Genomic DNA, 18,334 nt, shown 5'->3' on the forward strand with positions numbered 1-18,334 from the left:
TGTCTGTGGCTTGTGTTTAGGTCCCAATTACCTTGTACGCCTTAAGGCATCTTATGCTTTTGACAAGTATGATGTATATTGAATTTGTACGAGCATGGTTCAAATTTTGGAAGGGATTAAGTCATGAAAAGATGCTAAATTTACGACTTTTTTTTAGAACATCTCTCATACTTTTTTAGGAATATTCTTTGGTGAGAGTGATATTATATGATTATCTCCATTATTGAACTCACAATTTCCAATTTATCTTCCAAGAATGATACGTTTTCAGAGCTTTTTAGTTTTTGTTAATAGGTTCTATAACATCTTCACAGAACAATGAAATTCTGTAATTTTCAAAAGATGAGGTATAGAAGTTGGAAGTTGTTGATTTAAGTCTTAAACTGCAACTTTTCATGAGATGCTACTCTTTTGATGAATGGCTATGTTGCTATTCAGAAATATTATATCAAACAATTCTCTAGAAGTGGTTTTGGCAAAAAAGAATATAAATCTCCACTTTTCATATTTAAATGCAAGTCATATAATTGGACATTTATCATTCTCATTCTTCCCATGGAATTTCTGGAGGTAATGGCTTTCAACTATTTGGAATTATTTTGACTCTGGTATAAGTATCTACTCCCTTATTTCCTAAAATTTTGTAGATTTTTTTCCCACTTCTTTGAAGTGTCAAACTTGTGATCATGACCGAGCATCCTTACATGATGTGTAGTTGAGGGTAAAATGAAAAGTTGAACTAAACAGAATAGCTTAAGGGATGTTGAGTTTATTAAGGTTTGGGCTAATTGAGCTAAATTGCACACTTAGATGCACTTGTTGAGGTTACAATTTCATTTTACTCTAGTGGTTATTCATATAGGCTATGGTAAAAGATCAGGAGGCAGAAAAGCATGTTGATGAAAATTGTTGGGAAGAGGTATGTGTACGGTTATTGTGGTATTGTGAACTAGCCTATTTTAACTGAGATGAACTAGTCTTATTGCTTAATTGATGCAAAAGAATTGAAGCGATGAGGGATTCTTTTCATGTGATCATGGTATTGCTTAAGGTAGATTTGGCATCTAGAATGGGCTATTAGAGAATCTCGAACACTAACAAATCTTCTTCCTCTTCTTCTTTAAAGAAGCATGACAGATTTTCTTTGTCATTTGTAAAGTGGCTGCCATTTTTCTACAATTTCTTTTGTACAGATGGCAATTTAATACCATTTTGTTAGGTTTTATCTGTGTCAATGGTAGCAAGGTGGGCATGGCTTTTGTGCCCCTTTCTCCCTCTTCCCCATTTTCTTCAGTGATTCTTAAAAGATGATATATATATATATATATATATATATATATATATGGGCAATGAATAGCTTAATCTTTGCTTTGCCATTCCTATTCTTGTAACCTATTTGTGCCATCTAATTTATATACAAACGGGTATATAGGGTGTTATCTACTCATCCTTGAGCAGATAATATGTTGTTTTTTAGGTACATTTTTCTGGGGTGGGGTTTAGAGAGGGGGAGGCCTGTTTGTGTAGCCCAAGGCCAAGTGGGCCTCCCAGGCTCCCAGTACCTACTGCCCCCCCCCCCCCCCCCCCACCCCAATTTCCACACACACACACACGCACACACACCCCCACACACAAAAAAAAAAGAAAAAAAAAAGAAGAAGAAGAGAGAACTACATGGTGGTGTGGGTGTGGTTGTGTTTGGGTGGGGTTGGGTGGTGTGGGTGTGGTTGGGTGGTGTGGGTGTGGTTGTGTTTGGGTGGGTGCTGTGGGGTGGGGTGCAGAGCTAATCTGTAGTGGGTGGAGACTTTGACAAAACTGTAAAAGACAGTGTCAATCGAGAATACGTAGTGTGATTGTGGATAGTAGTAGTTACTGCAATGTTGCTAGGGGATGAGGGACAGTGTCAGTTTGGGTGATGGGGATGAGGTGCAAAGGGACAATATTTTTCATACTAGATGTTTGCTGAATGAGAAACTATGTAGTGTGATTGTGGATAATGGTAGTTACTACAATGTTGCTAGTAGCTTATTGATTGAGAAATTAGGATTGCCTACCACTTTGCATCCAAAGCCATATGGTCTCCAATGGCTTAATGATTGTGAAAAATTGAGAGTTATCAAATACGTTTGTTATGGAAAGTCAATCACTGTATTATTTCTCTGTATATTCTGTATTCTGTATTCCTATTTAGGATTTCTTATTTAGGATTTCTTCCTAATTAGTAGAACACAATTATAGGAATCAATTGTATATATATACCCATGTATAGATTAATTGAAATTAAGGAGAATCATCTCTTTCTGCATGGTAGCAGAGCAGGTCATCTATCTAGGATGACTATTTATTCTCGCCACCTAGCTCAGGAGAGATCTTGGCTGCCGGCCGGCCGTTTCGACTTCGATCAACGTCGCCGGCGTCGCCTCAACTCCCTCATTCCACCGCTATGTGTTGTTGCCTGATCCAGTACACTATCAAAGGACTTTTGAGGTTTGGCTCTCAGATCCTATTTCGGTATTTGCTTGATTTGTGATTTTGAGTTATTTTGCTGCTGTAAACACTTTGGATTAGCGTTTCGGTTAGTTTTCTTTGTCTCAACAAATGGCAGACAATAAGAATGTTATTTCTGATGTGATTTTGGTGAAGACTAAGGTTACGGAACACAAACTTAATGGTTCGAATTTCCTAGAGTAGAGTAAGACTGTTAGAGTCTATTTGCATAGCATTGATAATGATGATCACCTTACTAAAGATCCACCTACGGATGATACACGACAAACTTGGCTAAGGGAGGATGCTTGGATATTTTTGCAGCTTCAAAAGTCGATTCACAGTGAGGTAATTAGTTTAATTAATCACTGTGAATTTGTTAAGGAATTGATAGATTATTTAGATTTTCTGTATTCTGGTAAAGGGAATATCTCCCGTATTTATGATATTTGTAAGGCATTCTACCGTGCTGAGAAAGAGGATAAGTTTCTCACGGTTTATTTTATGGATTTTAAACAAGTATATGAGGAACTTAATGTATTGTTGCCTTTTAGTCCTGATGTGAAAGTTCAAAGAGCCCAACGGAGCAATCGTCATTATGAGTTTTATTGCAGGCATTCCTTCAGAGTATGAGACTGCTAAATCTCAGATTCTCTCTAGTTATGAGATTTTCTCTTTGCATGAAACGTTCACACGGGTCCTTCGTACAGAGAGTACCCAATCTTCACAACCTGTCAGTAGTGCTCTTATTAGCCGTAATCCAAATGGACAATAGGGTAATAGAAGACGAAGTAGAGGAGGAATTACAAGCAACAGAAAATCATCAGCGTAATGGAGAGCTAGTTCTAATCAGGACTCAAGAGGAGTCATTTGTTATTATTGCCATGAGCCTGGCCATAAAAAATATAATTGTCCGCAACTTTAGAGGAAAAATCAGCTATCACATATGTTAAATATGGCAGCACAGGATTCTACAGTATCTTTCTCTAAGAAAATTATTTTGGTATCTGCAGAGGATTTTGCACAGTTTTCCCAGTATCAGGCATTTCTAAAGCCTACCAATTCCCCTGTCACTGCGATCGCTGAGTTAGTTAAATCTACTATATGCCTTCTGTCTTCCTCATCCAAATGAGTTATTTATTCTGGTGCGATAGATCACATGACAAGTAATTCTAGTCTTCTATCTACTTTTCAGTCTAATATCACTTCCTCTACTGTTACTTTAGCTGATGGTTCTACTTCTTGTATCATGGGTTCTGGAACTGTGAACCCGACTTTGTCAATTTCTTTATCATCTGTTTTGTGTCTACCAAAATTCTCTTTTAATCTACTTTCTATTAGTAAACTTACTCGTACCTTAAATTGTTCTGTTTTCTTTTTTTCTGACCAGTGTTTATTTCAGGATTTTACGACAAAGCAGATTATTGATAGAAGACGTGAGTCAGGTGGTCTCTACATTATGGAAAATCATGTATCGCGGTCGCTTGTTTGCTCCAGTACCTTAACACCTCTTGAAGCTCATTGTAGATTGGGCTATTCTTCTTTGTCTACCATGAAAAAGTTGTATCCTCAATTTCAGTCTTTATCTGTACTAGAATGTGAGTCGTGTCAGTTTGCAAAATATCGTCATTCTGATGTTTGGGGTCCTTGTTCTGTTACTTCTAAAACTGGATTTCGTTATTTTGTTACTTTTTTATGATTACTCTCGTGTTACCTGGTTATATTTAATGAAGAATCATTCTGAGTTGTTTTCTATCTTTTGTACCTTTTGTAATGAAATCAAAACTCAATTTAATATTTCTGTGCGCATATTAAGAAGTGATAATGCCAAAAAATACTTTTCAGCACTATTTCAGTCTTATATGACACAAAATGACATTCATCAGTCTTCCTGTGTGGATACCCCATCCCAAAATGGCGTGGCTGAAAGAAAAAATCGACATCTTCTTAAAGTAACTCGTGCTCTTCTTTTTTAGATGAAAGTTCCTAAACACTTTTCGGCGGATGCAGTTTCTACGGCATATTTTTTTATCAATCGTATGCCATCTTCTGTCTTTAATGGGGATATTCTTTATATTGCTTTGTTTCCTACAAAATCTTTGTTCCCTGTTGAACTCCATATTTTTTGTTGTACTTGTTTTGTGCTTGATGTTTGTCCACAGGTTACTAAATTAGATCCAAAGTCTCTCAAAATATGTCTTCCTTGGGTACTCCCGGCTGCAAAAAGGGTACTGCTGTTTCTCTCCTACTCTTAATCGTTATCTTGTTTCTACAGATGTCACATTTTTTGAGTCCACTCCATTTTTTCCTCAATCATCTGTGTATGAGAGTTAGGGGGAGGAGGATGATCTCTTAATATATACTGTCCAACCAATGTCTAGTCCTCTCCCACAACCTGTTCCTTCTGTCTCTAAATCTACTTGACCTCCCATTGTTCATGTTTATTCTAGGAGATTGGAGATTTCTGACTCATATCCTCCACCAGCTATTTCGTTGGGAGATCCTGTACCTCATACTGATCATGATTCTGATATAGACTTACCCATTGCTCTTCGTAAAGGTAAACGTTTATGTACTTACCCTATCTCTTCTTTTGTTTCTTATAATTAATTATCTTCTTGTTCTCGGTGTTTTGTTATTTCTTTATACTCTGTTCCTATCCCTAATACTGTTGGTGAGGCACTGTCTCATCCTAGCTGATGTGCTGCTATGAAAGAGGAAATAGAGGCTTTAGATGCTAATGGTACATGGGAACTGTTGCCTTTGCCCACTGGTAAGAAAGCTATTGGTTGCAAATGGGTATTTATAGTAAAGGTAAATCCTGATGGTTCTGTGGCTAGGTTAAAAGCATGCATTGTAGCAAAAGGAAATGCTCAGACATTTGGGGTTAATTACTCAGACACTTTTTCTCCTGTAGCTAAACTTACTTCTGTTCGCTTGTTTATCTCTTTAGCAGCTACATATGATTGGCCCTTGCACCAATTGGATATCAAGAATGCTTTCCTTCATGGTGATCTTTAGGAGGAGGTGTATATGGAGCAATCACCTGGGTTTGTTGCTCAGGGGGAGTTGGGTAAAGTTTATAGGCTTCAGAAGTCTCTTTACGGCTTAAAACAAAGTCCTAGGGCCTGGTTTGGGAGATTCAGTGAAGCAGTATAGGAATTTGGTATGCAAAAGAGAAAGTTTAATCACTCAGTATTTTATAGGCAATTTGAGGCTGGTCTAATTCTCTTAGTAGTGGATGACATTGTCATCACTGAGAGTAACTCTGCAGGTATTAAAACCTTCCTCCAAACCCAGTTTCAGACTAAAGACTTGGGATTGTTAAAGTATTTCTTGGGTATTGAAGTTATGAGAAGTAAGAAGGGTATTTTCTTGTCTCAAAGAAAATATGTCCTCAATTTATTGACAGATATAGGAAAATTAGGTGCTAAGGCTTATAGTGCACCAATGACTCCAAATTTACAACTGTTAGCAGGGGATAGTGAGTTGTTTGAAGATCCAGAGAGATACAGAAGATTGGTAGGAAAATTGAACTACCTTACAGTCACTCATCCTGACATTGCTTATGCCGTTAGTGTGGTAAGTCAGTTTATGTCTTCCCCAACTATTGTTCATTGGGAAGCCTTGGGACAAATCTTGTGTTATCTGAAGGGCGCTTCAGGAAGAGGTTTGTTATATGGTAATCATGGGCATTTGAATGTTGAATGTTTTTCAGATGCCGACTGGGTTGGATCTAAGGTTGACAGGAGGTCAACTACGAGATATTGCGTTTTTGTCGGAGGAAATTTGGTGTCTTGGAGAAGCAAGAAGCAAAGTGTAGTTTTTCGATCTAGTGCTGAATCCGAATACAGAGCCATGGCACAATCAGTATGTGTGGTAATGTGGATACTTCAGTTACTAGATGAGATAGGTTTTAAGACCTCTCTGCCTGCAAAATTGTGGTGTGATAATCAAGCTGCTCTCCATGTTGCTTCTAATTTGGTGCTTCATGAGCGGACCAAACATATTGAGATTGATTGTCACTTTGTTCGTGAAAAAATTCAACAACAGATCATCTCAACAGGACACATCAAAACTGGAGAGCAGTTAGGAGATATTTTCACAAAAGCTCTGAATAGAGCTAGGATTGACTACATTTATAATAAGTTGGGCATGATTAACATCTATACTCAACTTGAGGGGGAGTGTTATGGAAAGTCAATCACTATATTATTTCTCTGTATATTTTGTATTCTGTATTCCTATTTAGAATTTTTTATTTAGTATTTCTTTCTAATTAGTAGAGCACAATTATAGGAATCAATTGTATATATATACTCATGTACAGATTAATTGAAATTAAGGTGAATCATCTCTTTCTATGAGGTTGTAGCGCCTTTTAGCATTGGGAAGTACCATGATGAGATAGTTTGTGATGTGGTGCCTATGGTAGCTACCCATTTATTGTTGGGCCGTCCATGGCAATTTGATAGAAGTGTGGTTCATGATGGGACAAAGAACAAGTATACGGTTTTGAAAGATGGCCGAACCTACACCTTGCTTCCTATGTCACCATGCGAGAACCGCAACTTCTCACTGGGTTACCCATCGCTAGGGCACCGGCTCATTTAACTTGGTTGTATTTTATTTCTAAAATTTTTCATAAATTTTTCTTATTAATATTTGAGTTATTTATGACTCCTCACTCTAGTCTAATTATTTTTCCAGACGTTCTAGCTATCCGGACCGACACCGGTCATCGGAACAGTAGAATGTATGAAATTGCTACAATGAGGGTGTTACAATTCTTCCCCTCTAATTTAAATTTCGTCCTCGAAATTTATTGGGTGTTTTGGGTTCTAAGATAATTCCTTTACCTTTCTATTGCTCCCTCTCTCTACTTCTTTTATATATATATATGGTACTATTTAGTCTTTTCGAATCTATCATCATACACTTAGGCATATCATAAAGAAAATACTTTACCTCAAATTCACATCTGGGCCTTCTTGCTCCTCTCCGGCTTAGGTGACATTTGGAAGTGGTGTTACTGTTGTACTTGGTCCTTCCACGGCCTCTATCTGGGTCCGTGGTAAATTCCTCTTAGGACAATCTTTCAGACGATGGTCTATGGCCCCACATCTATAACAGGCTCCAGTCAATCCCCTACATTCACCTTTATGCCACTTGTTACAATGGCCACATTTTCTTGCTAGTCCTAGCGCACTCACTACTAGTGTTTCTAGTTGATCTCTTCTGGGTATAGGCCTGGGTCTAGATCTCCTACTTTGATCAAATGTCTGACTTAATTATTCTCTTGGCCTCTTATTACTAGACTGTCCAAATTTCCTCTTTTGCTGATCACCACTCCATGGTATGACGGCCTGAGGCACCGCGGTGTCCAGTGCCAACGACCCGTTATCCAGTTTAGTCAGCCTGTCATAGGTTACTTGGGCAGTGAAATTTATTGAAATAAGTTAAGAATATTAATAATTAAAAATATTAGAAATTAAATAAATGAGTAAGATGACCTAAAATAAATTAGAATAGTTATTTATTAGAAAGAATCGAAATAAACTTGACCAATATTAAAATTTACTTATTATGAAACAATATGAGACAACCTAGAAAATATTGAGAAAATGCTAAAAGATTAGCAAAGAAAATTATAACATACATAAATATTGCAAATGTGACTTACATGATAATATAAGCATAAATTTATTATTTTTAGATTATTTTTCTATGTACATTATTACTGTACATTAGCGAAATAAACACTTCCAAAGAAGACTAAATTAGGATAAAACTTATTAAATTTTAGAAACTGCATGTGAAATATAAACAAATCTTAATTATTTGAATTATATTTTATTTCTATCTTTATTTGTATATTATTTCCTTGTTATATTATTGCACCACTAAGCAGCAATGCTTAGCGCGATGGAATTGTTTCCTTCAGCAGTAATCAAGCTAGAACCCAATGGACGCTTGATCGAATTTTGGGAGTTCTGACCGTATGTCTCAAGTATTCAAGGTTGTCACCTCTCAAAGAATGCATGTAGATAGGGCCCATATAGATTATATTTTATATTTTGTATAAAATGCTTAGATATTGTATTGTAATGTATATTATGAACAGGTAATTAATAGGAATGTGATGTAAATTAATAACTTAGCTTTTTCATATGTAATTAATTTATATATCATGTAAATTATGAAATTATGTAAATTAATGAAGTTTGAAAATTTTACTTATGTGATTTGAGCATGAATGAGATTGTATGGATTTGAAGACAGATTTGAAATATATAGATAATGCATGGAAATGAATATAAAATTGAGATATATGAATGAGATGTGAATTATGAGATGGTTATGAAAATAATTGATGAGATTTTTATTGTAAAATATTATTGAAATTTTCAAACAGGTGAATAGTAAAACACGTCAAACGATAATAAAATAAGGGAAACTCCGTTAGTTTCTCCGTAAAAAAATAATCGATATTAAATATAACGAGAACAAAATTTGTAAAGAAATAAAGTAAGGTAAGTTAGGGTGCTCCAGCACCGAATGTAGCACGCCTTGCTCGGCTACACTGTAGTCGGGTGAGGGGTGTTACACACCATCTCAAGTGCATGAAGGCCAAGTGAGGATCTAAAAATCAGTTAAGGAAAAGAAAGATTGGAGAGAAAATTTGAGAGAGGCCAAGCTTGATGAGAGGAGAGTGAGAGCAAAAGAATTATAAAAAAAGAAAAGAGTGAGGGCTTGGGGCAAAAGGAGATTAGATAGAAGAAAATGAGTTTGTATGTGAGAGGAAAAGAGGTGAGGGAAGCCTTACAAGAGGGGAGACCTCTTTGTGTGCTTATGTACCGGGAGGTGAATTTATGTTTATCTGACATTGACCAAAAATTGTCTAGTGGTGCTGTTTCTTTATTGCAGGAATTTGAGGATGTCTTTCCAGATGATCTTCCTTCGGGTTTGCCACCAATTTAGGGGATAGAACACCAAATTGACCTCATTCTAGGTGCTCCAATTCCAAATAGACTAGCATATAGGAGTAATCCTGAGGAGACAAAAGAACTATAAAGGCAAGTGGAGGAACTTTTAGCAAAGGGCTATATGCGTGAAAGTATGAGTCCATGTGCGGTTCCAGTGCTCCTTGTACCAAAGAAGGATGAGACATTCAGAATGTGTGTAGATTGTCGTGCTATCAAAAAAATCATGGTAAAGTATCGATATCCCATTCCTCGATTGGATAATATGCTTGATGAATTGTTTGATGCATGTGTGTTTACAAATATTGACTTGAAAAACGGTTACCATCAGATTAGAATGAAAGAGGGGGATGAATGGAAAACTACATTCAAGACAAAATATGGGTTATATGAGTGGATGGTTATGCCATTTGGGCTAACCAATGCACCTAGTACTTTCATGAGGTTAATGAACCATGTGCTTAGACAATTCATTGGCAAATTTGTGGTAGTTTATTTTGATGACATTTTGATCTATAGCAAAAACATGGATGAGCATTTGCATCATTTGAGAGATATGTGTTTGATGTGTTGAGATCTGAAAAACTGTATGCTAATATGAAGAAGTGTTTTTTTTGCTTGGATAGAGTTATCTTTCTTGGTTATGTTGTGAGCAGCAAAGGTGTGAAAGTAGATGAGCAAAAGGTCATAGCCATTAGGGATTGGCCAACTCCTAAAAATGCATCTGAGGTTAGGAGTTTTCACGGATTGGCTAGTTTTTATAGGAGATTTGTGCCTAATTTTAGTACTATTGCTCTTCCTTTGAATGAACTTGTGAAAAAGGATGTTGTGTTTGAATGGAAAAAGAAGCATGAAAATGCATTTGCTGAATTGAAAGAAAAATTATGCACTGCACCATTTTTGAGCTGACCTGATTTTGATAAAATGTTTGAAATTGAATGTGATGCTAGTGGTGTAGGTATAGGTGCGGTTCTGATGCAAGAGAAACGTTCTATTGCATATTTTAGTGAGAAATTGAATAATGCTGCCTTGAATTACTCTACTTATGACAGAATTGTATGCACTTGTTAGGGCCTTGGAAACTTGGCAACATTATTTGCGGCCTAAAGAGTTTGTCATACATTCTGATCATGAATCATTGAAGCATCTTAAGAATCAAAATAAGTTAAGTAAAAGGCATAATAAATGGATTGCTTTTGTTGATTCATTTCCATATGTGATAAAATATAAGTAAGGAAAGGAAAATGTTGTTGCTGATGCACTTTCTAGGAGGTACTCACTTTTGTCTACACTTGATGTAAAGTTGCTTAGGTTTGAATTCATGAAAGATTTGTATGCTAATGATGATGACTTTGTTACTTTGTATGATGCTTGTGAGAAGGGTGCATTTCAAAAATATTATAGACATGATGGATACTTGTTTAAAGAGACTAAACTTTGTGTGCCTAAGTGTTCTATACGTGACTAGCTTGTGTTGGAATTGCATAGAGGGGGTTTAATGGGCCATTTTAGCATGGCAAAAACTTTGGACATCTTACATGAATATTTCTTTTAGCCTAAGATGAGAAAAGATGTTGAAAAATTGTGTTCTAGTTGTGTGCAATGTAAAAAGGCCAAATCTAGAGTTATGCCACATGGTTTGTATACACCATTGCCTGTGCCTAAGGAACCTTGGACCGACATTTCCATGGATTTCATATTAGAGTTACCTAGGACACAAAGAAAATATAATAGCATATTTGTGGTTGTTGATAGATTTTCTAAGATGGTACATTTCATTCCATGCCATAAAACTGATAATGCCACTCATTTTGCTGATTCGTTCTTTCGGGAGGTTGTCAAATTGCATGGCATACCTAGGACGATTGTTAGTGATAGAGATGTTAAGTTCCCAAGTCATTTTTGAAAAGTCTTATGGGGTAAGTTAGGCACTAAACTTCTGTTTTTCACTATTTGTCATCAACAGACTAATGGATAAACTGAGATAGTGAATAGGACACTAATCAGTCCATTGCGTGCTAGAATCCAAAAGAACTTGAAATCTTAGAAAGATTGTTTGCCATTTGTTGAGTTTGCTTATAATCGTGTTATGCATTCTTCCACAGGATTTTCACCTTTTCAGCTTGTATATGGATGTAATCCATTCACACCACTAGACTTGCTACCATTGCCTATTGATCATATTAATAGTCTAAATGGTAAAAAAAAGGCTAAATTGGTTAAGAAATTACATGAGCAAGCTAGGGTACACATTGAAAAGAAAAAAGCACAATATGCTTCTCATGCTAACAAAGGTCACAAGGTATTTATTTTTGAGCCAGGTGACTTGGTGTGGGTACATTTCAGGAAGAAACAATTTCCAAACCAACGGAAATCAAAACTACATCCAAGGTGTGATGGTCCATTCAATGTGTTAGAGCGGATAAAAAATAACGCCTACAAAATTGAACAGCTAGGTGAGTATAGCGTTAGTGCTACAGTTAATATTTCTGATCTTTCTCCTTTTATTGATGCAGGGCCGAATTTGAGGATGAATTCTTTTCAAGAAGGAGACAATGATGAGGAGACGCCAACATTGGAGCCACTTCCATTGTTCAATGGTCCAATTACAAGAGCAAGGGCAAGGGAGTTGCAAAACTTGGTTAGTAGACTTTGGAGGAGCCAAGAGGATCAGATTAGGCTTGGGCTTAGGCCTTTCAAGGACAAATGGATCAGCTTCATACAATTGGACCTTGGAGCCTAGCCTCTAGAATATTCTATTTTTGTTTCTTTATGCCATGTGGCAGATTAGTTATTTGTAATTCATATAAATACTTATCCTCTACATCAAATGGGATAGCTAATATTAAACATTGAGAGAGTATTGATTTTTGATCATCGCTGTCAATTATGAGAGCTTTATATTTTCTTCTTTGTTTCTTAAATAGAACTTGGACTTAACCAAAATTATAACTTGCTTATTTTATCTTTATAATCAATGTGCTCAAGCCTAGCTACTATTGTGTCTTGATTGATTATCAATTCTGCCTTGTTTATTGTTAAAAAATCTAATTTCATCTTTAAATGTTATGTCTCTAATATGAATATTGAGAGTGTTCATCAAATATGATAGGTTAAAAATAAAATTATTATATAATAAGTCAAAATAAAAGGTTAAGAGTGTATTAATTTTTAAATAAGGCCTAATTTATTTGTTGAACATTTTCTAAAACAGAGATTAGAAATGTAATAAAAAAAATTTAAAATTCCTTTAAAAATAAAATTGAGAATTTTTGAAATTTTTGTTGCACAAATCTCTTTTATTTTTTTTATGCATGAGAAATTTTTGGTGAATTTTTAAAATTAGAGAAAAATAAAACAAAAAGAGAACTGAATATAGGCTTAAAGTCTAAGCCCAACGGCCATGGCAGGCCAGCAAAGCCCCTAGGGTAAGCTAGGTAGGCTTAGTGAGCAGACAAGCCCAACCAAGGCAGGCCTAAATGTGACAATAAGCTTAGCATGCAAGCCTCCAACGAGTTCTAGCAGTAGCGACCAGTAGACAGCGACACGATACCATTTGGAGCTACTAGTCGAGTTTCGCAAGCGTCCCATGAACAACATGTGTTGAGCTCACGTCACCTTCCATCAATCGATGATGGAGACGATTGATGGAGATACTCATGAGATTGAAATTGAGTTACGTCTCTACCTAACTTGATAATTTGGCCTCCACTAAGTTAATTTCAGGCTATATGGGAACTGACAATCTTTGAAATCAAGGGCACGAGGAACCTAGATCTCGAAGAAATTTCTAAGCTTCTCATCACAGTTCTCACTATCTTTGCCCCCTCATAAGCATCGCCACCCTCTTAGCTTCTCAAAACACCTCTTTAACACTAGTTAACCCCGTCAGAGGAGGGAGATCGTGAAATCTTTCCTCTCCATTTTTCCCTTTCATTTGCCATCACCAGAGAGAATTCTTAATGAGTACTACCCACAGCCGTAGTTGAACTTGTACTATACTGTTTTTATATAAGGATGTCACAAAAGTAACCATAGTTAAATTGGAATGTCATTAATATTATTAATACTTGAATCATTCTTATACTAAATTAAAATTTATTCTCGTCCTAAATTTGATTATTATTATCTAAAATATAATTCACTCGTTTAATTTTATATATTTTAATAAATAAATTATATAAAAAATTATTTTAATTAATAATTTATATTTTAAAATTTTAATAATTCTATAAAATATTTAAATTTTAATTTATATAAAATAAAATATATGAAAATTTATAAATATTATTATAATAAACATATATTTTATATTTAATTAAGTATTTATACAAATAAATTTTAGTAATGGATATCTAATATGCAAAATTCAATCCAAACTCATCAGAAGTATTATTTTTTAAATCCGAACCCGTCTCAAACCTGATTATATACTATTTAAACCAATCCTATTAGGATTTGGTCATATTAGGAACTTAGAAAAACCGGATCTATTGTCATCCGTGCTTTTATCTAACCAATATCATGTTTAAGGATATTTCAATTAAATTTATGTTATAAATAGGTTTATTATTGGTGTTTTTTTTTTATTTATATATCTCCATCAATACCAGAACAATGAAATTACTTTTTTTTAAATAATTATAAAAAGTTACTTTTTAATTTATAAAAATATCTTTGTTAATATTATTATTATTATTATATAAAAAAATAAATTATTAATAATATAAATCCATGCAACGCGCAAGCATTATACTAGTAATTTTTCTAAAGTAAAATTACTTGTATTTTACGGAAGTATTTTAAATTGGGAAAAGGCCCATTTTGGCACCTGAAGTATAGTATGATAGTTAAATTAGCCCCCAACCTATTTTTTGAGTTAAATTAGCCCTTGAAGTATTTAAAAGTTAATACGTTACCCCAATTTTGATAGAAACTCCATGGTGTTAACTTGTAAAGATGTAAAGATAGTGGAGCCCACTAAACAGTAATGCGCGGATACAATTCCTGCACAAGGTAACTATTGTGCTCCCTTTGACTGAGTAAATGTAATTTTATTACCCTAATTTCTTTACTTGAGTGAATTTTACTTGAAAATTTTCTATTAAATAAACCAGAAGAGAAAATTGTGTTTTCAAATTGACAAACAAGAGGAATACGATTTGGAGGCTGGGGAAGAAAGGATTGATAATGAATTTGAAGGTGTTGCATCGACAGGTTAAGTCTTGGAACCCATTATGCCAAATTCTGTTGAGTAAATGCATGGGTGTTGTATGTTATTTTTTATCTTGAAAAAATATTGGGTAGTGTTCTATTTGAATGTAATATATGTAAAATGGGTAAAGTGACTGAAATGTTTGGTTAAATGGGTATTAAAATAGGAATGCATATCAGGGAGTTAGGTTAAGCGTTGTTATCTGTTTGCATGTTAGTCATTAAGATTTTTGTTTGACTATAACGGTGGGATAATGGTGTTAAAGGGCGCTTAAAATATGCATGGGTTTAGGACAAAATCTATGACACCTATAAGGGACAGGGAAGCAATGTGGTCCCTTCTTTTTGGTGGATGTGATTTTGATGTTGAAGTATGATAAAAAAAATTAATATTTAATTATGTTATTTTTCATGAAATTGAATAAAAAATTGTTTATTAAAATAATATATATATACTCTATTTGTATGTTAATTTTTTTGGATGCAGATTGGTTATGGCTACTTTAGTTGATTTAATATTTCATCATGGTAGGAAATTTATTGATAAAGGTGGTGGGTTTGAGTATGAAGGAGGTGATCTGTATATTGCAGATAACTTTGATACAGATTACATGAGCTATTTTGACATTAGGGACACTCTTAATGATTATCTTTTATACAAAAGTGTGTCTATAATGTGGATAGCTTAACCTTTTGGGCCTTTGAAGGATGGGTTAATTCTGTTCGAAGATGATGTTTCTATTAATCACATAAGATAATACTTTGGGAATATTATAGAACTCCATATATATGTCGAGCATGCTGTTCAAGAGCCTGATTTGAGCTATGAATTTCCAGCTCTGCCTAGTATTGTGAGTGATATAGATGTTGGACCAAGTGTAGAAAATGAGAATCTTAGGGGTAGAGAAAATGTTGGGACAATGAAATGGGGGCAAAGAGTGGAAGAAACAGTTGGGTTTGATGACTTTTTTGGTACTCAATGTAGTGGGGTAAACCTGGAAAGAGCACAAGGACATACCTTTATGGACAAAGGTTTAGTTGGAGTAGGTACATCCATTAGTGTTGATGGAAAGCAAAGTGGGAAGAGGGAGGGCAAAGTGGGAAAAAGGACAACATTATGGTAAACAGGAAGGGTAGTTTAAGTAATAAAGGGGCAAATAGGAAAAGACATTTTAAGAGTATTAGGAAGAGGCCGGTCTCTAGGGTAGTAGGGAAAAAAAAAGGAGTAAATGAGGGACATGTAGATGATGGTCTTCAAGAGAGCATACTTAGGGAAAGTGGTGTGAATGAGGTCGGTGTTAGTAATGGGAATGGAGAGGGGTAAACACTGGGAGTAGTGTTAATGAGGTTAGTGTTAATAATGGGAATGGAGAGGGGGTAAACACTGAGAGTGGTGTTAATGAGGTTAGTATTAATAATGGGAACGAAGAGAGGGTAAACACTGAGAGTGGTGTTAATGAGGTTGGTGTTAATAATGGGAATAGAAATGGAGTAAACTTTGAGAGTGGTGCTAATAAGGGAGCTATAGTGTAAGAGAATATGGAGAGGGCAAAGAGTGATGGTGAATTATCTGTTGGTGAAGAGGTAAATGATGAGATTAAAGATGCTGATAGTGGTAGTAGTAGTAGTAGTGATGAAAGTGAAAGTAATTTGAGTGAGTATTTATCATCTGATGATCCAGGGTCATTTGAATCTCATGATGAAGATTCAGATGAAAAAAGAGAAGAGTTTGTGATAAGGAGGAGTAAGAAACCTAAGTATGATGGGAAGCTAAGCAACTTGTATTTAGTTTGGGGATGGAATTCTCTAATGCTTATGAGTTTAGGGCTATAATTGCACAATATTTAGTATCACAAGGGGTGAAGATTAGGTACATAAAAAATGAGCCAAATAAACTTAGGACAGTTTATCAAGAGAAATGTCCCTTTTTGGTTTATATAAGGAGGAAGTGTAAAGATGATCCATTAGTTGTTAAAACATTTCATGCCAACCATAAGTGTTTTAGGATATTCAAGAATCCTAGGGTTACTGGTAGATTTTTGGCAAACTACTTCAAGACAAGGTTGTATCAAAATGTTCCAACAAAGGTTAAGGAATTGAGACAGTATGCTAAGGAGAACTTGAGGGTGCATGTTAGCTATTCTAAATGCAAAAGAGTTAAGAGATTAATATTGAGAGAGATGGATGGGAGTTACAAAGAAGAATAATCTTGTATTGAGGCTTATGCAGCTGAAATTATTAGAAACAACCCAGGGAGTGTGTGTCATGTAGAGCTTAGTCCAGAAGGATTAAGGCAAGATAAAAGGCTATTTGATAGATGTTTTGTATGTCTAGCTACTTGTAAGAATGGGTGGTTGAGTGGGTGCAGACCAATTCTAGGATTGGATGGTAGTTTTTTAAAAGGGTTATGCAAATGGCAAGTTCTATGTGTAGTAGGAAAGGATGGAAACAATCACATGTTTCCTATAACATGGGCTGTTTGTTTGTCAGAAGATAAAAACAATTGGAGTTGGTTTCTTCTTTGGTTAGGGTCACAGCTTGAATTGGGAGATGGTGCACATATTACACTTACTTCAGACATGCAAAAGGTATGGTTATTTTTTTGTTACATTTATACTCATCATGGTATATAAATAATTTATTATATTGACACTACAATTATGGAATATTAAGGTTTAATTCCAGCAGTGCAAGAAGTGTTGCCAGAAGCTGAGCATAGATTTTACTATCGGCATATTTATGCCAATTAGTGCAAGGTTTGGAGAGGAGGAGAACTGCACAAAAAAAAAAAAAAAAATTCTTTGCTTGTGCATGGAGCACATTTGAGGATTTTAAAGACAATCTCATTGGCTTTACATGGTAAGCAATGTGTTGAAGATTTGTTGCATTATCCACCACAAGCATGGTTTAGGGCATATTGTAGTAGGTGTAAACTGATATGGTTGACAATAATGTGTTTGAAACATTCAATTCTTTGATAAAAGAAGCAAGGGATAGGCCCATTATTTTAATGCTTGAACAAATTAGGATTCAAGTCATGAATAGGATAGCTGAGAATAGAAAGTGTGTGCATAAATGGATAAATGAATGGAGTCCTGATTGTATGAAGAAATTCCAAGAGAATATGGCAGTTTCAAGTCAATGCACTGTTGAATTTAATGAAGATGATGGATTTGAGATTACACACGAGGGTGATAGGCACACTGTATTCTTAGATAGCATGGTTTGTACATGTAGGTCATGGGATTTAACTGGGATTCCTTGTCCCCATGCTATCACATCATTATATCATGGAAAAAAGGACCCAGAGAATTACATATCTCACTGGCATCATGGAGACGCATACCTAAAGAGCTATCAATATGCTGTTCAACTTGTAAGGGGAAAACAATTTTGGAGTGTTGATGAATTTGAACCCATTGAGCCCTAAGTCACAAGAGGTAACCAGGTAGACCTAAGAAAAAGAGGATGAGAAGTAAGGATGAACCAAAGAAATTGTCCAAACATGGTAAGTTGTCAATGAAAGGGATGAAGATGAGATGTAACATTTGCTAGCAAAGTAGTCATAACAAAAGCACATGTCCATTAACGGCTATAACAGGAACATCTAACAATGACACACATGGATGTAAAGATGCTCCTCAATCCAG

The 18,334-nt window shown here is 35.3% G+C and overlaps 1 long non-coding RNA gene across 1 annotated transcript; it reads left to right on the forward strand.

Annotated features, from left to right (window-relative positions):
* Window positions 1-9,101: 9,101 nt before the first annotated feature.
* On the forward strand, window positions 9,102-12,341 carry LOC131173783 (uncharacterized). Its single transcript, XR_009144114.1, has 2 exons — window positions 9,102-9,699; window positions 11,987-12,341. It is a non-coding gene; the product is annotated as an uncharacterized LOC131173783 (long non-coding RNA).
* The last annotated feature ends 5,993 nt before the right edge of the window (window positions 12,342-18,334 follow it).

This window comes from Hevea brasiliensis, chromosome 15 (assembly GCF_030052815.1).
Source record: "Hevea brasiliensis isolate MT/VB/25A 57/8 chromosome 15, ASM3005281v1, whole genome shotgun sequence".
Classification (NCBI taxonomy): Eukaryota; Viridiplantae; Streptophyta; class Magnoliopsida; order Malpighiales; family Euphorbiaceae; genus Hevea; species Hevea brasiliensis.